The 21,765-nt window shown below is 41.9% G+C and overlaps 1 long non-coding RNA gene across 1 annotated transcript in view; it reads right to left on the bottom strand.

The window, feature by feature from the left end:
- Nucleotides 1-20,298, bottom strand: part of LOC125464909 (uncharacterized) — a 52,366-nt gene extending 32,068 nt beyond the window's left edge. Inside the window, exons 1-2 of the long non-coding RNA XR_007250125.2 lie at nucleotides 20,197-20,298; nucleotides 16,092-16,214 (exon numbers count right to left, since the gene is read on the bottom strand). This is a non-coding gene — a long non-coding RNA (uncharacterized LOC125464909). The remainder of the gene's footprint in view (nucleotides 1-16,091; nucleotides 16,215-20,196) is intronic.
- Nucleotides 20,299-21,765: the final 1,467 nt, after the last annotated feature.

Below are 21,765 nucleotides of genomic sequence, written 5' to 3'. Positions count from 1 at the left end.
TACTTTGGAAACTTAGACAACTTGCAGCAGTCATCTCAAAGCATTTGGAGAAGTATCAGCTACAGTGCTTTTACAAGATCCTCCAAATCACATGGCTAGAAGCAATAGTCACATTTTAGTTGCGTGGTCCTCCACGAATGGAGTGACTTCTGAAACCAGAAGTAAATTTGTCAATTATGTGGAACTTCAGAGCAGAGAAGTGATCAAAAGGCTAGTCCAAGAGGAGCATTCTTCCCAAAACTAACGTACTCAGAAGGGCTAGTCATTTGGTCACAGATCCATTTATCAGGGCATGCTGCTCATGTACTTGACTTTACAGTGAAAAGCAACTGCTATCCTCAGATCTCAGTCATGGCAGAGAACTTTGAAAAGGATATTAAGAATGCTTTTGAGATACAAGATATCACTCAAGAGATCAAACATCCTTACCAACACAAGGAAATCCATGGGTTATAACAGATCATTTTAAATAAAATCCAGGGAAGACACAAAAGACACTGAACAGTTTCTTCAGGAACATGCAGTGGGAACATCCAGACATTGGACGTTCATCTAACTCTCCAAGGACTAACCACCTTGCATATGGGAGAGTTTGCCAATCACACATTGGATGCAGCATCCATCTGTTTTGATGGCTTCATATTTAGTCTTTCAAACTCAATCCCCCAAAATGATTAAGACTAATACAATTTTTTAGCAAAAAGGGGGTACTTGAATGGAAAGATTAGAAAATTTCTTAAAAAAAAATTTTATGGAACCCAGATGGTTCCAGATAATGTCAGAGATAATGGGAACTGCAGATGCTGGAGAATTCCAGACTGCACCTCCCAGTCGCAAACCATTTCCACTCCCCCTCACATTCTTTAGATGACATGTCCATCATGGGCCTCCTGCAATGCCACAATGATGCCACCCGAAGGTTGCAGGAACAGCAACTCATATTCCGCCTGGGAACCCTGCAGCCTAATGGTATCAATGTGGACTTCACCAGTTTCAAAATCTCCCCTTCCCCAACTGCATCCCTAAACCAGCCCAGTTCGTCCCCTCCCCCCACTGCACCACACAACCAGCCCAGCTCTTCCCCTCCACCCACTGCATCCCAAAACCAGTCCAACCTGTCTCTGCCTCCCTAACCTGTTCTTCCTCCCACCCATCCCTTCCTCCCACCCCAAGCCGCACCCCCATCTACCTACTAACCTCATCCCACCTCCTTGACCTGTCCGTCTTCCCTGGGCTGACCTATCCCCTCCCTACCTCCCCACCTATACTCTCTCCACCTATTTTCTTTTCTCTCCATCTTCCGTCCGCCTCCCCCTCTCTCCCTATTTATTCCAGAACCCTCACCCCATCCCCCTCTCTGATGAAGGGTCTAGGCCCGAAACACCAGCTTTTGTGCTCCTGAGATGCTGCTTGGCCTGCTGTGTTCATCCAGCCTCACATTTTATTATCCTGGTGCCAGATAATTATTGGTGTTGGTTGCTAAAACTCATTTCAGGGAAAACATTTGGTTGCCTTTATGATTGAGTTTTATAGGTGTTCAGTTTCAACAATGTTTGAACAGATTGTTTTTCATTTGGTTGGAGCCAAAGAACAGTTATAGAACAGACTGCTCACATCTCTTATCTCACTTGCACCCTTGTGTGAAAAATGATAGTCCTCTTGAAGGCACACAAAGATTTCTTGATAATATATTTCATGAGGAAGTTACATCAGCCAAGATCCCAGAGATAGGTGTCATGTAGCATACAAACTATCTGCACAGACACAGATATCTGAATATTAGATACCTTATGACATTTTCTTTGGAAGAACTAAGATTTACTCAGTAAAGTGCCTTTTTCTCCCCCACAAAGTGAATCTTTGCAGCTAAAATTCATTTTAGTTTCATTTTGATTCTTCTTTTTTAATTGTTTAGAGGTGTGAAGATTTAAATGTTCGTATTACAACCTAATCGTATGAGATAACAGTGTGAAGCTAGATGAACACTGCAGGTGATGCAGCAGAGGAGCAGCAAAGTTGACATTTTGGGTTGAGACCCTTCTTCAGAAATCTGAAGATGTGTGTTCACCCAGCTTCATACCATGTTATTTCAGATTCTCCAGCAACAGCAGTTCCTACTATCTCTCTGACCATATGAGGCAGTTTTGCATCTTCATTTAATAAGATTTGTTTGAAGGTAAAATGAAAAATTTTATGCTTAAAAGGAAACCTGATTAATGTTTTGCTTTATTTTAAGCATATTATGGAATAAATGTATGATTGGCCAAATTGGGAATTAAGCAAAATAATTATATTTAAGATGTGACCTCTGGAGTTGTGGGGCTTGTGATTAGATTAGATTACCTACAGTGTGGAAACAGAACATTCGGCCCAACAAGTCCAAACCGCCCCTTGAAGCATCCCACCCAGATCCATCCCCCTGTAATCCACACACCCCTGTACACTATGGGCAATTTAGCATGGCCAATCCACCTAGCCTGCACATCTTTGGATTGCGAGAGGAAACCGGAGCACCCAAAGGAAACCCACGCAGACACGGGAAGAACGTGCAAACCCCACACCGACAGTCACCAGAGGGTGGAATTGAACTCTGGTCCCTGGCACTGTGAGGCTGCAGTGCTAACCACTGAGCCACCATGCCGCCCTTCACACTTCTCTTGCTTTTGCCATTACACATCTTAGACTCAAACTGCAGTAAAACTAAGATATCATCAATCCTGAGAAAATGCCTACAAAGAAAGAAGTAAATCATTCATAGGATAGTATTGGCCTGAGTTGAATAATCTGAGTTATAGAGTTGAATTAGTATCGAAGTTTTCAACTTGAGCAATTTTGGGAATCTCCACCAGGACTCAATTGTCCTGAAAGTTTTCATTGTTGTTCTTCTTTTAACACACTAAATGGAATGGATACAGCCATAGTATGAATCAAAATATTATTCTATAAAAGAAACAACCAAATAACGAGGTCTCTAATCATTTAACACTGATGTAAATGTTGATGTAAATAACCACAAAAACAAAAGTAGAATACAGCATATTTGAGAAATTTGAAATAAAAGTGGAAATGTTTGAAATGCTGATAAAAACAGGTAGCCTCTGTGAAGAGATTAAACTCATTAGTGAAAGGCTGGGAGCTTCAAAAGGTACCAGATCTGGGTTGCCTGTTGTGTCATTTCTGACATATAGTTCACTCACGTATTTTAGACAAGGAAATGTGCCTTGCTTATCTGGTCTGACATCCATGTGACTCCTGATATAAAGCAATATAGTGGGCACTCACCTAGCCCCTAAAATGCCAGAAAAAGCCAATTAGTTCAAGGCAACTAGGGAAGAAGGGCCACAAACACTAGTCTGCCTGGAAACACCCAAAGAGTAAAAGGAAAAGGAAGGAAATTTAGATGACAGTGCAAGGCAAGATAGAATAGTGATGAAATAGAGAAGCAAAGCAGGTGTCTATTCAATTTAGCTGCTCAATCTAAATTGTGAGCACAAAAAGTGTGACTAAGCCAGGCAGCATCCATGGAGACAGTAGCAGAGTTAATGGGTAGAATTTTTGAGGGATCCCAGTGACATGGCCATGGTGAGATGGATAGTAGAATTGGGTAACAATTGAGGCAATGCCTATCTTGATGTTTAAGCCATCTCGCTCCATCTTGTATGTGTTGCATGACAAAGTTCTTGCCAGACAACAGTGAGGTGCCAGTTGATGGTCATCATTGCTCATAAAACACTTTGCTAACTCTATATCTTGACTCATTAATGTTCAGACTCTCATTTTACCAAGTTTATCAAACAAGCTCAATGTCAGGAAAACTAGCAAGGAAACCAGAGCAAACATGTGACAAATTCAGCTTGCCACTTGCTCCACATGATGTCCATTTGGATACTGGACACCAACATCCCTGTGTTGCTTCATCGGCACTACCAGGGGTCATTCAGGGTCAGAGATAAAGGAGACTGGAGTGAGTGACAGCAAGTAAGCAGGGAAGATGTTGCAGTCAATAGTGAGGGTGATTGAGTGGTTGGATCCTTGGTGGGAGATGGGTGCAGTAGCAGAGATAGAATGAGGGTGAGGCATCAAGGAGAAGATGGTGGCACTTATCTTATCAGAGTGAAGACAATCATCCAACTGACTGAGTGTTTTAGCCAATATGGCCACTTCAGAACAGGCTGATATTGTCAGATGTCATAGCATCCAATGCTGATCCTGGGGGAAAAGGACAAACTTTATCAGCAACACCCTAACCAACAGGACCTCCAGGGTCGCTGTCCACACAACAGGGTGCTGAAATCTTCCAGGCTATCATGCCCCAAACAAATGTCAGGAGCCATGCAGGACAACTGTGGATTGACAGCTCCTGCTCAGGTACAAACTGGTTTAAAAATGGAATGGGTACATAAGACACTAATGAATTCCACTGTGTGGTGAATTGTCCTGGGAATGGTGTGTGATGAGATGAGGCTACAATTGGACACAAGGCGTGTCATGGGGGGGGGGGGGGGGGGGGGAAAGAGTGCAGGGGTGTTGAGGGGGAGTGCAATAGGTCATTAATGAGGCGAGATCAGTAAGATGGGGTGAGAAAAAAACCTCACTAGGTCTCATGCCAAGAACTCTTCCAAAGAAGGAAATGGACACATTTTGGATTTTCCAAGTAAAGAAAGTAAGATTGACCGCAATGTTTCAGGCCAATTATCTTTTGTCAGAATTGAACATTTTAGTTATGCAGTACAATCACAGTTTCTCACTTGAAAGAAGCTCCCTAAGGCCCAGAAAGAGAGTTCCCTTTAGGCAGTTCCCATATTAAACCAACTAGGCCATTTTATAGATCATATGTGAAAGCTTGCCAAAAAAAAACCTGCCAGATACTTTAAAAGACACGTTTGGAGCTCTAAATAGGGGCACATTAAATTTACTGCTGGAATTCCACTTCATAAAAAAGGTCCTATGAACGATGAGGCATGATTATTCGATGTCTGTTCATAGAAATTCATGTGGCATGCAAACCCCATGTTGTCTGATATTTTTACATGATGCTGGCATGCAGTTCAGGATTTAAAATAATTTGGTGAGTGGTAACAAAAGAGTCATATTTGTCTAAAGCTATGAATACTTAAAGCTGACCTGTACCACTTAAAAAGATGACATCAAGTCTGACTACTCACAATAAAATGGAGAAAATATCTCAAAAGAACAAAATAAGTGGTACCAGGAGAGGGAAGTCCAGAAACCAGGGAATAACCCAGACAGACACTGCGAAAACAATGGGATCACAGAGCCATCACTGTCAATGCAAGCAGTCGAACCACACTGATGTGCAAGTACTGCAGAAAGAAGTTCAATCATCTCACACGAGTAATCAAGGTCACTGAATACAGCTTCAAATGCCAAATCTTCGCAAGTGAGCAAGAAACTTCACAAACTGTTCCACTCACCACTTAACTCTCCCCATGCCTAGGAACAGTCTCTTTCAATACCAAACCATGCATTTTCATCATCACACTTCAGCCACTGCTGAGCCAGTAACTATTAGTGTGGATGATCAGCAAGCTAAACCAAAAAACATGACGACACAATGCAAGAGCAAGATGTGCCGTAGGATTTGAGGAAATAAGGAAACTGCACATACAGAGAGTCACAACAGAGCAGAAGACATATCAGTTGTTACAGAAATGGGGATAGAAGGAATGGCAATATTCTAATGACCATTGTGGAGGTTCAAACTATGGACTAGATAACCTCCGTAGTATGGAAAACTGGCTGCTGAAGCCCAATGCTTGTCCCTTCTATCAGAAGAAGGCAAGAGTGTATTGAAAGTGAAAGACTGAAAACAATGGGTGTGATTTGCCTAGTGGTGTTATGGATTGTTTATAATCTGACTTTTTACTTATTCTTCTTCAGAACTTCATGGTAAAGTGTTTGCTGGCTGTATCTCATTCTCTATCACAGCAGAAATAGCAATGTCCAAATGTCTGAATGCTTCAAGGAATGATTATCTTTTGTCTGTTCACTGCAATTCAGGTAGCGTGCAAACTTCATGTGTTCTGATGACTTTACATGATAATGGTTTGCAGTCCAGGATTTAAAATAAAATGGTGAGCGGTGACATGCCGCAATGGAAGAGTCATATTTATTCAAGGCTGGAAATTAATAAAGATAACCTGTACCACATGGAGGTAATATCAATTCTGAATGTGCACAGAGAGAGAAAATGCCCCAGAAGGACAAAACAGGTTCTTCCATATTGCCTGATGCAATCTCAGTTGGTGTTATTCAGGTCTTAGCTTTGGATAACAGTGTTCAAGTGGAGGTGCAGAGCGTCACAGTAGTCCATGAATTTACCCACAGTTAGTTTATTCAGAACACTAAGACACTGCCCCAGGGTAACGACAGAAATCCATGGAGCCTGTACATGCTGCCCTCTTTCAGGGTAACAACATTTATCCTTCCATCACCACACCCCCCACTACACTGCTAATGCCTTTGCCATTTCTTGTCGGCTAGCCAGCCTAGGGTGCTGCTGCTGAGGTGGTGCAGCCTGAACTGGAGACTTCAGGCCAGAGTTAGCCAGCGAGATTATAGAATCCCTGCAGCTTGGAAGCAGGACATAACAACCACTGAGTCCACATCAACCCTCCAAAGAGCATCCCCCCCAGACTCACCCCTGTAGTCCTGCATTTCCTGTGACCAATCCACCTAAACTGTACAATTTTGGACTGTGGGAGGAAACTGGAGCGCCTGAAGGAAAACCAAGAAAACACAGGGAGAACGTGGAAACTCTACACCGATAGTCGCCGAAGGGTGGGATTGAGCCCTGATCCCTGGCACTGTGAGGCAACAGTGCTAACCACTAAGCCACCATGCAGCCCTTATCTGCAGTTCCTTCCAATGAATGTCATTCCGTCAGCCATGTTGCAGCTGCTGGGGTAGCCATGTGAGAACAGCAGGATAGACACTAAGGGTACACACAAGTCATACCAGTTGAATTTTGCTTGTAACATCAGGTAGTTTGTCGGATAAATTTCATTCAGAATATTTTCTAATGGTTTTCATTGCTACATACTAACCAAGAAGCCTCAAGATAGTCAGTAACAGAAGGAAGGCAATAATAGTTGATAAAGCATGTCCCCAAATAGATGCAAAAGTAAGCTGCTACTCGTGATGGGATGCAAGGTGGTCCCTGAGCTAAGGTCATGGCTGCAAATGGCCCACTCCCTGTTAACTTCACTAATTTTAGCCATGCGAAGAAATCTCAGTATTTCAATGAAGCCAATGGAATTCAATGAGCACTAAAATGAAAATGGCTGATAATCTCTTTAAAAAACCTTTAGTGTGGGATTCCTCCCTGATATAGCTGCACCTGTTTAACAGAGGATGATAGCTCAGATGCTGAAGTTGTAAATGGCAGTGCTGGCTTCTTAGTAGCATGAAATGCTGACTACCATCCCTTCCTATCTCCTCTGCATTCATCTGGTGTATAAACCTAGCGCCTGCACTGATGTCTCACCAAAATAGTGTCTGAAATGGACTGCACCATCATGTGCATTCAGCACAGACACAACTTTGGCTCAGAAACAATACCCTTGATGTTATAATTATGGGCACAAATTTTATAACAATTTGTGCAAACATGACCTCCAAATAGTAAATACTCGTACTTGAACCACCTATGTTTAATACTCAGGATGTGTCAAAACTTGTTATTTAGGTAGAACGTTTTATGATTTTTTTTGGTTTTTCACTGCACTAAAACAAACCTGTAGTTGGTTGTAATTTGTTTTTATTCGAACTGTAGTTAACATCAATTATCACTTCAATAAAAGCCTCACAATCAGGCATAGTACACTCACTGAATGGAGCAAGTTTCATCCTTTGTTTCAAGCATTGCTGTACTTGAAAAGGAATAAAGTGCAAGGCAATGGAGAAAACAGCAGGATGGAGGTGGGTGAGGCTATTTGTAATGCTTGCAAAAGAGGTCACACAGACACAATGGGCCAAATGATATCCTGCCCTGTTTCTATGAAGATGCTATGAAAACCACATGACTCACTATTACCAGATACAGTGTACTTGAGACAGCACAGCAATATTGCTGAGAATCAACATATATTTTTTAAAAACGCTGAATAATTTCAGTGATTGCTAGCATTCAGCAGTTTATCTCCCTTGGCTTGAAAGGTAACAGACCTGAAACATTAACTCTATTTCTATTTTCCTTCACAAGTGTTTCCAGGGCATTTTGCTTTTGAATAAATGTCCCCTAACATGAATGCATTAAAACATTTTTTCACATGATATGGACACTGCTGGTCAAACCAACATTTGTTTCCCATCTCTAATTGCCCTTAAGAAGATGGTGGTGAGCTGCCTTCTTGAAACACTGCAGATCTCATGGTGCAGGTACAGTCCTTGTGCTGTTAGGAAGGGATTGTGACCCACTGACAATTGAAGGAACAGTGTGTGTGATTAGAAACAAAGTGCTGGAGAAACTCAACAGGTCTAGCATCATCTGTGGGGAGAGAAACAGTCTATGAATCTTCTCAGAACTGATGTGTCATGGAAAAATGATAAGTTTTATACTGTAGAAAAAAGTTGGGGAAGCAAGTGGGCAGAAGGAGAAGTTTAAACATGAGGGATATTAGAGATCAGAGCAAAACACAAAAGGGAGTCATTAGAGAGGAGAGATATAGGTCCAAAACAGTTACTAGTAGATGGTGTTAAGAGCAGAATAAAGGTGAGCTCTGCTGATAGCAAACCAAGAAAACAACACATTTTGAGGGTGAAGTGAAGAAGGTGGTCGAAATAAAATCTAGCACAGTGTTCATGGTCTGAAGTTATTCAATTCAATGTTAAATCCAGAAGGTTGTAGAGTGCTGAAACAGAAAATAAAGTTTGTGTTGGGATTCATTTGAATCCCACATTAGGCCTAGACAAAAGCATAAGAATAGAAAGATACATTGAAATAACACGTGATTGCTAGCTTATTAATCGAGGGTAGGTGATAGTTCTGTCTGCATTTTATCTCACCAGTGTAAAGGGGGCTATAGTGTCAGCAGGGAATGCAGTAGAGTAGATTGAAAGAAGTGTAAGTAAATCATTGCTTCACTGGCTCACTAATGCCCTTCAGGGAAGGAAATCTGCCATCATCACCTGACCTTGCCTACATGTGACTCCAGATGCACAGCAATATGGCTGACTTTCAACTGCCCTCTGAAATGGCCTGGCAAGCTGCTCAGTTGTATCAATTACTTCAAAAGTCTCAACAAAGAAATGAAACTGCATGGAGCACCTGGCATTGAAGTAGGCAGCAGAAAAGACGACAACAAAAACAACACTGTTAACCCTGCAAAGTCTTCCATACAAACATCTGGGGGCTAGTACCAAAATTGGGAGAGCTGTCTCACAGACTAGTCAAGCAACAGACTGACATAGTTACACTCCCAGAATCATACATTACAGACAATGCCCCAGACACCATCATCACCATCACTGCATATGCCCTGTCCCACCAGCAGGACAGACCCAGCAGAGGTGGTGGTACAGTGGGATACAGTAGGGAGGGAGTTGGCCTGACAGTCCTCAACATTGACTCCAAGCCCCACAAAGCCTCATAGCTTCAGGTTAAACATAGGCAAAGAAACCTCCTGCTGATCATCAAGTACAATCCTCCTTTGGATGATGAATCAGCGTTCCTCAATGTTGAATAACAAATAGAGAAAACACTGAGGATGGAAGGGGCAAAAACTGAAATCTGCCACCCAAAGTACAATGTCCAACACCAAGGGTGGCTTGGCAGCATTACTACTGATCGATCCGGTCGGGTCCTGAAGGACATAGCTGCTAGGCTGGGTCTGCAGCAGGTGGTGATAGAATCAAATAAAAAAGGGACAAACAAAACTTGACCACATGCTTACCAATCTGCTATCTGCAGATGTATCCATCTGTGACAGCAGGAGTCACCATCGTAGAGTTCTTAAGGAGACAAAGTCCCACCTTCATATTAAGAATAACTTCCACGGCGTTGTTTGGCACTAAGGTCGCTGTGCTAACTGGAACAGGCTTTAAACAAATCCAGCAATTCAAGACTGAGGATCCATGAGGCGCTATGGGCCATCGACAGCAGAATTGTACTGCAGCACAATCTGTAACCTCATGGCCCAACATATCCCCCACTCAACCATTATCACTAAGCCAGGGATTCAGCCTCTGTTCAGTGGAGAGTGCAGAAGGGCATGCCAGGATCAGCACCAGGCATACCTAAAAATCAGGTGTAAACCTGGTGAAGCTATCAAACAGACAACTTGTATGCCAAAACAGCACAAGCAGCAAGTGAAAGACAGAACTAAGCGTTCCAACAACCAACAGATCAGATCTGTGCAGTCCTGCCACATGCCCTTGTGAATGGTGGTGGACAATTAAATATTTCACTGGAGGAGGCGGCTCCACAAATATCCCCATCCTTCAACTGTGGAAGAGCTCAGCACATCAGTGCAAAAAATATAAGACTGAAGCAATTGCAGCACCTTCAGCCAGAAGTGCCAAGTGGATGATCCATTTCGGCCTTCTTCAGTGGTCGCCAGGATCACAGATGCTAGTCTTCAGCCTATTCCATTCACTCCACATGATATGAAGAAGTGTTTGGAGGCACTGGATAATGCAAAGGCTATGGGGCCTGACAATAGCCTAGCAATAATACTGAAGGCGTGTCTTCCAGAACTTGCTACTCCCTTAGTCAAGCTCTTCCAGGATGGTTACAACACTGACATTTGCCCAACAATGTGGAAAATTACCCAGATATATCCTGTACACAAAAATCAGAGCAAATTCAACCTGGCCAATTACCGCTCCATCAGTCTACTTGTAGTCATCAGTAAAGTCATGGAAGATGTCAACAGTGCCATCAACAGCAGCTGCTCAGCAATAACCTGCTCAGTGATGCCCAGTTTGGATTCTTCCAGTGCCATTCAACTCCTGACCTCATTACAACCTTGGTTCAAACAAGAACAAAAGAGCTGAATTCTAGAGGTGAGCTGAGAGTCACAGCCCTTGACACTAAAGCTGCATTTGATCAAGTGTGACATCAAAGAGCCCAAGCAAAATTGGAATTGATGGGAATCAGTGATAAACTCTCTGCTAGTTGGAAATCTGGCACATAGGAAGATGGCTGTGGTTGTTCAGGGTCAGTCATCTCAACCCCATCACGTCCCTGCAGGATTTCTTCAGGGTGATATCCAGCCATCTTCAGCTTCTTCATAAGTGATTTTCAGTCCATCATAAGGTCAGAAATGGGGATGTTCTCTGTTGATTGCACAACGAGCAGCACTATTTATGATTCCTCAGATACAGAAGCATTCCATGTCCAAATGTAACAAGGTCTTACAGTGTCCAGACTTGGCCTGACGAGTGACAAGTAGCATTCACACCAAAGGCTAATTGGTATGTATCTCTAATAATAGACAATCCAACCACCATCCTTTGGCAGTGCTACCATCATCGAATCACCTACGAAAGCTCAACTGGATTTGCTATAAAGTACAACAACCATGATAACAGGTCAAGACTTATGGAATACAGTGATAATTAACCAATGTCTTGACTCCCCAGATCCTGTCCATCGTCCACAAAATGCAAAACAGGAGTTTGTTGGAATACTCTCCACTTCCATGGATGTATGCAACTCCAACAACACTCAAGACATTTGGTACCATCCAGGACAAAGCAGCCCTGCTTGACTGGCATCACATCTACAAACATCCATTCCCTCCACCTTAGATGCTTAGTAGTAGCAGTGTGTACTAACTGCAAGACATACTGAAGTCATTCTCCAACGATCCTTTGACAGCCTGTTCCAAACTCTCAATCATTTCCATCTATAAAAGGTCAAGGGCAAAAGATATATGAGAATGCCACTACTTGCAAGTTCACCTTCATGCCACTCACTACCCTGATTTGGGAACATGTTCCCATTCCTTCACTGTTGTGGGGTCAAAATCCTGGAATGGCCTATCTACAGTGCATGGACTGAAGTGGTTTATTGCCACCTGACCACAGGTTCAAGAATGCAGCTCACCTTCTCAACAGCAACTAGAGAAAGGCAATAAATGCTGGCCAGCTAACTGTGCCCATATCCCGCATCCCGTTAGTGAATAAAAGAAAATCTTGGAGGGTGTTTGGGGGCTTTGGACAGAGAGGAAGATGGAGGTAAATCTGAAATATTTCACTTATTATGGATATTTGGATTAAAAGGGGCAAATGAGGTATTGCTTGGTAACAAAAGAGTGCATCAGACTGTAGTGGAGCGAATAATCCCTTTGAGGTGTTTGGTTTTGATATCCTGCAGGAGATGGAATGGTGATGCATAGTCCTTGGAATATACAGGCGAGTAAGCTGGAATGTAAAGACATGGAGAACCACTGTGACCGTTCTAGAACAGAGGGCAATAGATGAAAATAGAAATGTGGAAATAAAGTTCAGTAAAGCATTTGACAAGGTTCTGCATGGTAGATTGGTTGGGAAGGTTAAATCGCACAGAATTCATGGAAAACTAGCCATTTGGACATAGAACTGGCTCAAAGGTAAGAGACAGAGCGTTGCTTTGTAGACTGGAGGCCTGTGACCAACAGTGTGCCACAAGGATCAGTGCTGGTTCCATCGTTTTTTTTTAATATTTATTTGAATAATTTAGATGTGAATATAGGAGGCATGGTTAGTCAGTTTGCAGCTTACACCAAAATTGGTGATGTAGTAGACAGGTGAAAAAAAAGTTACCGCAGAATATAATGGGACCTTGACCCAATGGGCTGGTGGGCCAAGGAATTTAATCTAGATAAATGTGTGGTGCTGCATTTTGGAAAGACAAAAATCAAGGCAGGACGCATGCCTAATGGTAAGGTACTGATACTGCTGAACGAAGAACTTGGAGTGCAGGTTAACAGTTCCTTGAATGAGGAGTTGTAGGTAGACAGGATAATGAAGACAGCATTTGATACATTTGCCTTCATTGGTCAATGCATTGAGTGTGGGAGTTGGGAGGTCATGTTGTGGCAGTACAGGACATTGGTTAGACCGCTTTTGGAATACTGCATTCAATTCTGGTCTCCCTGCTTTAGGGAGGATGTTGTGAAACCTGAAAGGGTTCAGAAAAGATTAACAAGGATGTTGCTAGGGTTGACGGTTTGAGCTACAGTGAGAGGCCGAATAGACGGAGGCTATTTTCTCTGGAGTATTAGAGACTGAAGAGTGACATAATAGAAGTTTATAAAATCAAGAGGGGCATGGATAGAGTGAATAGCCAGGATCTTTTTGCCTAAGATATTGGAGTCCAAAACTATAGGACATAGGATTAAAATGAGAGGGGAAAGATTTAAAAAGGACCTAAGGGACAACTTTTTCTGCACAGAGCAGTGTATGCATGGGATGAGCTGCCAGAAGAGTTGGAGGAGTTTGGTACAAGTACACTTAAAAGGCACCTGCATGGTTACATGAAAGGAAAGGGTTTAGAGGGATACAGGCCAAATGCAGGTAAATGGGACTAGATTAATTTAGGACATCTGGTCAGCATGGATGAGTTGGGCTGAAGAGTCTGTTTCCATGCTGTGCAGCTCTATGACTATGTCAAATGTAGCTCAGGTTCTTGCCCACCAGTGTGTAGGGATCTGCATTGGCGTTAGAAGACATGTCAGAATCATCTTTGGAACAGATACAATAACTAGGGTGACCCTGGAAAACAGAGTGGAGATATTTAAGGAAGGGAAATGCTTGATCAAGTGAAGGCGAGAGAAAGATGGAAATTGGAAGCAAAGTGATTAATTTCTCCAGTTCCACATGAGAGCAAGAAGTGGGATTGATAGTCATTGATATAGGGTAAAAGAGCAGTGGGAGGGGGTCCTGAGTCAGACTGCAGTAAGGAATATCCAACATGTCCGAGGATCAATCCTAGGAACGTCTGGGAAGCCAGGGAGGAGATTGCTGAGCCTTTGGCATTGATCTTTAACTCGTCATTGTCTACAGGAACAGTGCCAGATGACTGGAGGATAGCAAATGTGGTTCCCCTGTTCAAGAAGGGGAGTAGAGACAACCCTGGTAATTATAGACCAGTGAGCCTTACCTCAGTTGCTGGTAAAGTGTTGGAAGAGTTTGTAAGAGATAGGATTTATAATCATCTAGAGAAGAATAATGTGATTAGGGATAGTCAGCACGGTTTTGTGAAGGATAGGTCATGCCTCACAAACCTTTATTGAGTTGTTTGAGAAGGTGACCAAACAGGTAGATGCGAGTAAACCGGTTGATGTGGTGTATATGGATTTCAGCAAGGCGTTCGATAAGGTTCCCCACAGTAGGCTATTCTACAAAATGTGGAGGAATGGGATTGTGGGAGATATAGCAGTTTGGATCGGAAATTGGCTTGCTGAAAGAAGATAGAGGGCGGTAGTTGATGGGAAATGTTCATCCTGGAGACCAGTTACTAGTGGTGTACCGCAAGGGTCGGTGTTGGGTCCACTGCTGTTTGTCATTTTTATAAATGACCTGGATGAGAGTGTAGAAGGATGGGTCAGTAAATTTGCAGACGACACTAAGGTCAGTGGAGTTGTTGATAGCGAAGGATGCTGTAGGTTACAGAGAGACATAGATCAGCTGCAAAGCTGGGCTGAGAGGTGGCAAATGGAGTTTAATGCGGACAAGTGTGAGGTGATGCACTTTGGTAGGAGTAACCGGAATGCAAAGTACAGGGCTAATGGTAAGATTGTTGGTAATGTAGATGAGCAGAGAGATCTCGGTGTCCATGTACACAGATCCTTGAAAGTTGCCACCCGGGTTGACAGGGTTGTTAAGAAGGCATACAGTGTTTCAGCTTTTATTAATAGAGGGATCGAGTTCCAGAACCATGAGGTTATGCTGCAGCTGTACAAAACTCTGGTGCGGCCGCACTTGGAGTATTGCGTACAGTTCTGGTCACCGCATTATAAGGAGGATGTGGAAGCTTTGGAAAGGGTGCAGAGGGTATTTACTAGGATGTTGCCTGGTATGGAGGGAAGGTCTTATGAGGAAAGGCTGAGGGACTTGAGGCTGTTTTCGTTAGAGAGAAGAAGGTTGAGAGGTGACTTAAATTGAGACATATAAAATAATCAGAGGGTTAGAAAGGGAGAGCCTTTTTCCTCGGGCGGTGACGGCAAGCATGAGGGGGCATAGCTTTAAATTGAGGGGTGAAAGATATAGGACAGATGTCAGAGGTAGTTTCTTTACTCAGATAATAGTAAGGGAATGGAACACTTTGCCTGCAACGGTAGTAGATTCGCCAACTTTAGGTACATTTAAGTTGTCTTTGGACAAGCATATTGATGTACATGGAATCGTGTAGGTTAGATGGGCTTCAGATTGGTCTGACAGGTCGGCACGACATCAAAGGCCGAAGGGCCTGTACTGGGCTGTAATGTTCTATGTTCTATATCCCAAAGAGAGATAGAAATAACTTGGTCCCATGTGATAGCAGTTAACAGGAGAAAGTGAAATTTAAAGACAAATGTTACAAGCTCAGCAAACGGAGGAGGAAGCCGTTTGGGTCTTTATTCAAATCAGAAGCAGATAGTGCTGGTGAGATTTGGAGCTGAGAGGGAGCCGATGTCCCTGTGATGTATGCTTCTGAATTATCTGCTTTATGCATACCTTGCGAGGTCAGCGATCCAAGGTGTCACTATCGGATCTGTGTATCAAAGTCCATCCTCACTCCTGGCTCACCGTTTCACTTACATGTACAAGCTTAACTGTTTATCATCATGGTCTTAAAAATCCTGAGCTCTGTACCTAACAGTGTTGTGAATGAATCTAAACCAGAAGGGCTGCAGCTGTGCAAATGATCCAAAGTTCAATGCCTACATTGTGAGCCATTTCAGAATGGAGGTTCCAAGCTGAGTAATGCATTCAGTTGGTTTAATTTTGCTTCTATAATGATGACAGGTCAATTATGCCAAGGACTATACTTAGACAGCAGTGAACAAACATAGGCACTGACTCTCCCTGCTAACACTGCATTGTAGGGCATCTGGAGGGATATGGTGAGAAAACCAAGTAAAAGTAGAAAGCAGAACTGGTACCCATGCATGTATTGTGGCTTTAGCATGTGAAAACATCTGTTCATTTCCTTATCTGGAGATGGTTTTTGTGCCAAATTTCCAATTCTCAGTTCCAAAATTAAAGCTCAGCTGGCCTGGCAGCACCTGTGAAGAGAAATCAGAGTTAACATTTCAGGTCCAGTCACCTTTCCTCAGAACCGACAATAGCTTGAAAAATGTTAGTTTACATGCGAAGGGTAGGGGGAGCAGGTGAGTAAATGAAATGTGGTAGAACCAAAAAAGAGAGAGAGAAGACTAAAGAGCAGACAAAAGAATGGATAATGATTTGGCTAGGAGTGATTAGCTGTTAATGGAGACTGTTATTGGCTAACAATAGGCAGTGTGTAATGACAGACCATATGATAATAAGGCCTGGTGTATGGGGTAGGGGTCCAGGACATGGGAGAGTTCAGGCCCAAAAATTATTCAACTCATTGAGTCTGGAGGGTGCAGACTCCCCAGGGAGAAAGGAGGTGTTGTTCTGCAGCAAGCCTGAGACAGAGATATTGGCCAGTGAACAGGGTGGTGTGTTAAAGTGGCAGGCAACCAGAAGCTCAGGGTCTTTTACACAAGCAGAATGTAGGTGTTCTGCGAAGCCATTGCCCAGGCTAATGCTTCATTTTCCCAATGAAAAGGAGACCACATTGTGAGCAGTGTCTGCAGTAGACTAGATTGTGAAAAGTGCGGGTAAACTGTTGCTTCACCTGCAAGGTATGTTTGGGCCTTTGGATAGTGGGGAGGGAGGAGGTAAATGGGAAAGCGTTACACCTTCAGCGGTTAGAGGGGATGGTGCCATAGGGCTGTGGGGGTGTGTTGAGAGTGAAGGAAGAGTAGACAAGGATGTCCCAGAGGGAATGGTCCCTGTGGAAGGCAGACAAGGGGGTTGGTGGAGAATGTGTGTCTGGCTGGTGGTGGCATTTTGCTGGAGTTGGCAGAAACAGCACCTGATGATCTTCTGGATGCGGATGCTGTTAGGATGGTGGGTACGGACAAGGGGAACCCTATTGCTGTTGTTTGAGGGAAGAAGGGGTAAGGACAGATGAGTTGGACCTGTTTGAGTTTCTCAATTTACATTTGCTTCACAATGCAAAACATATAATCAATGCTCATGGTTAGATGCAATATGCTTTTATGAAGTCCAAAAGGAAAATATGTAAGACCACAAAAGGAAAACCCGACTATCGCTATTACCACGCTTCAAATGATTGCGATAGAATGAGAGTCAGAGAATTTAGAGATGGGCACCTATACCCATTAGACATAGTATCATTACTGGATGTCATTGCAGTGTTGATGTTATCATTCCCATCTTTATTTGTGAAAGCTATCGAGAGTCCAAACTGATGAGGAGGGAATACATGCAATGGCCCATAGACGGAAATAGACTATTTGAGACTATCAACACTTTTCTTTCCTCCTTTACAGTTTGAAGCTCCTCTTAAAGACATTTCCTCAGAATGAGTTTCATTACTTTCATTCTTCCTAAAATATTTGTCCTCTCTAACATGGTTTCTGTAAATCAAAAGAACACCCATTTTATAATGGGCCAAAACGCATAAATTCCAAGTGGAGTATAACAACACCACTTCAATGCAGGCCTCACTGATGATGTCAGCTAGCATGGCAATGAAATGCCTGAATGAGAACAAACCAGCTCAGTGAGCAAGTCAACAGCCTCACCCACAACCCAAGCTGCAGGTCTTTGCCAAAACTTTGAATCCATTTCAAGTTCCATTTGGAAATTGTCACTGACTAATGTAATTGAAGCTTCTTGCAGATATCAGGCTATATAAAGACTGATATTGTGTACAAAATAGGATTAATGATCTTGGAGTGAAAGCATCCCTAGGTAAGAAAGACCATAATGTGATTGAATTTTACATTTAGTTTGAGGGAGAGAGGAGTGGATTCAAGAATCTTTTAAAATTATATAAGGATAATTATGATGACAAAATAAACAGATTTGTTTAAATAAACTGGTGCATTAAATTGAAGGTTAGGTCAATAAAGATGCTAATGACTGTCATTTATGTGGATGTTTCAGAATACAGAGAATAGATACATTCCAACCAGTGAGAACAATTCCAAGAAACAGACCCATAATTTGTAATTAACTAAAAAAAATTAAAAGTACTATCAAATTTGCAGAAAAAGCATATAATTGAGCACTACAGTAGGCTGGATAGAATATCAAAAACAAAGAGTAACTAAATGATTTAACTACTTTAATGAAATGGGGAAAAAAAGTACAAAAGTGGAGTAGCCAGAAATATAAATATATAAACTCAAAAGTTTCTACAAGCATTTAAATAAAAACAAAGGAGTTTGTGAAATGACAAGTGGAGGATGGAAACTAAAGACATGGCAGGTGAATTGAAAAAGTATGAAATATTAATAAATAAGTGACGGGGGCACTTAGATAAGCTCAAGGTAATCAGACAAAATCAACGTGCTTTTGTGAAAAGGAAATTATATTTAACCGAGGAAGTAATGTGTATTTGCTTAAAACAAAGACTGTAGTACTAAGTAACTAGAAGTAACATGAAATTAGAAGAGTTAGGTAGTTGTTTATGACTGACACAGGTGTGACGGGGAAAAGGGACAGATTTCTCAGACCCTATGACTCTAACATGTTCTGCAGATAAAGGGGAACAGTGTGTGTACTGTACATGACTATGTGGGATGGCATAGTGGTGGAGTGGTACAGTGGCACAGGGGTGGGGCGACACAGTGGTTAGAACTGCTGCCTCACAGCACCAGGGGCCCAGGTTCAATTCCACCCTTGGGTGACTGCCTGTGTGAAGTTTGCACATTCTCCCTGTGTCTGCGTGGGTTTCTGCCAGGTGCTCTGGTTTCCTCTTACTGTCTAAATATAGCAGGCTAGGTGGATTGGCTATGTTAAATAACCCACAGCGTTCAGGGATGTGTAGGTTAGGGGCTTACAGGGGGATGGGTCTAGGTAGGATACTCTGCCGTTCTTGGGTTGAACAGCCTGTTTCCACACTGTAGGGCTTCTATGATCTATGGTCAATACTAGAAGGTATTAAATTAATTGCCACATTAATATAGTTATTATAGAAAATAAAAGCTCATGTTATAGGGGTAACGTGAACATGGATAGAAGATTGACTGGCTTACAGGAAGTGGAGAGTGGCCATAAATGGGCATTTTTTGGTTTGGAAGAATGTAATGATGAGCGGCAAGTTGTAACAACTGTTTACAATTCATAAAATGACTAGAATGAATGGATGGGAGGTATGGTAGCCAAAACTGCAAATGACAAATATTGGTGGGAAAGTAAGTTGTGAAGAGGACGTAAGCAGGGTGCAATAAGATATAGACAGACAAAGTAAATGAGCGAATATCTGACAACAAAATATAATATAGGAAGATATGAAATTGTGGAGAGCAACATATTATGGAAATAGTGAAGTTTGCAAAGTTCTGATGCAGAAGGATCCAGTGTACTGGTTTGAGGGGTAGCAAAAGGTACAGTGCAGTAAACAATAAGGAATTTAAATGGAATATTACCATTTATAATGAAGAGAATAGGATACAAAAGCAGTGAGGCAATGATTCAGTTCATACAAGGCACCAATAAGACTAAATACTGATTACTGCGTAGAGTATTAGCCAACCTAATTTATAGAAGACTGTATATGTATTGGAAGCAGTTCAGAGAAGATTATTAGGCTAATATCTGGATGTTGTGTTGTGAGGAAATTTGGCAAGCTAGACTTTTCTGGAGTTAAGAGTAAAAGTTGATTTAATTGAAACATACAAGTTCCTGAGGTGTCTTGACGGGGTAAATATAGAAAGGAAATTTCCTCTTTACAGGAGACTCTAGGCTAGGGTTCAATGTTGCAATACAAAGGCAGAGCCCCAATGGTGTTATCACTAGATTATTTGTTCCAGAGATCTAGGTAATGTTCTGCGGATTTGGGCTTGAATCACACCACAGCAGATGGTAGAGTTTGAGTTTAATAAAATTAAGAGCCAAATGATGATCACGACACCATAGTTGATTGTCAGGAAAAATCCATCTGTTTCACTAATGTTCTTTAGGGAAAGTAACCGCTGTCCTTACCTGGTCTGGCTGATATGTGACTCCAGGCCCACAACAACATGGTTGACTCTGGCCAATTTAGAATGGCAATAAATGTTGGCTTAGCCAGAGACATCAACATCCTATGTATGAATAAAATAATAACTTGGATTGCCTATTTAAAACAGAGATTAGTCTTTTTTTTCTTAAAAAATACAATCATAAGTCTTTCAAACTCACTTCCTAATGAAATGGTGGGAGCAGAGGTGGATAGATTATTAGTTCATAAGATGGTTAATGATTATCAAATATAGGCAGGAAATGGAAATTGCAGTTTACTATCAGATCAGCCATAATCTTATCAAATATTGATACAGACTTTTAGTCAGTGTTTGTACAATGTACAGCAGTTTTAACTGACATCTTATGAACAAGAATTCATGCTAAATCAACATTTATATGCCTCAAATACCAGAAGTTTACTACATTATTGCAGTCTCTGATGTCCGAGTAGTCGGTTGAGGGCATGAAGTGACAAGGCCGCCTGCTGATACATTTTATTTAAAGTTGCATTGTTATTTAGGTAATTAATGCTGTCAATAAAGTACAACAGTAATATGCATACTCCCTCCATTATTTAGTGTGCGCTTTTGCATTGATTTTGTAGACTTCTTGATCAACTAGAATATTCGATCAACCAACACACTCCTGGTCCCATAGATACTGGTTAATAAGAATATACAGCAAACTTCTTATGAGCATAACTTTCACTTTGTTATTGAAATTTAAAATGGAAGATGATGGGACACCTTATGTAGAAAATGGGTAAACTGCTTAAAGATAATTACAATTTCAAGAAAAGTTCCTCTTTATAGGTGTGAAAAATAACTAAATGATAGTTAGCTAAGTAGCTTCATAATAGATGTATCTGTATTGGAAATAATTCTTTTTATGTAATTTTCCCAGATCAAGGAAATATTGATAAGTAACTGGTAGGCAAGCCAATATTTTAAAGTATCCACAAAAGTTTTAGATCAAAGGACAAGTTTTAGAATGGAAGTCAATCAGCTGGAATCTCTATTTCAGCAATTTTAGAAATACCAAGCTGCCATGAACTTAGACTTCAGGAAAGAACATAGAACATAACAACACAGTACATGCCCTTTGGATAACAGTGTTATCCTACTGTAAAGACCAAACTACCCTGCATGCCCTACATATTACTATCATCTATGTGCCTATCCAAGAGTCTCTTAAATGTCCCTGCTGTAGTTGACTCCGCCACCACCGCCAACAGCGCATTCCATGCACCTACCACTGTGTAAAAAACCTACCTCTGACATCTCCCCCATACCTTCCTCCAATCACCTTAAAATTATGCCCCCTCATGATAGTCATTTCCGCACTGGGAAAATGTCTTGGTATCCACTATCTATGACTCTCAACATCTTGTACACCTCTCCATCAAATCAACTCTCATCCTTCTTCACTCCAAACAGAAAAACACTTGTTCCCTCAACCTTTCCTCATAAGACCTGCCCTCCAGTCCAGTCCACTTTGTTCACTTCCCATAGTAACCTTGGGCATATCCTGTCTAGTCCAGGGGACTTA

The sequence above is a fragment of the Stegostoma tigrinum genome, chromosome 24 (assembly GCF_030684315.1).
Source record: "Stegostoma tigrinum isolate sSteTig4 chromosome 24, sSteTig4.hap1, whole genome shotgun sequence".
Classification (NCBI taxonomy): domain Eukaryota; kingdom Metazoa; phylum Chordata; class Chondrichthyes; order Orectolobiformes; family Stegostomatidae; genus Stegostoma; species Stegostoma tigrinum.
Note: the sequence above shows the minus strand (reverse complement) of the source record. Positions and strands in the feature narration are given on the sequence as shown.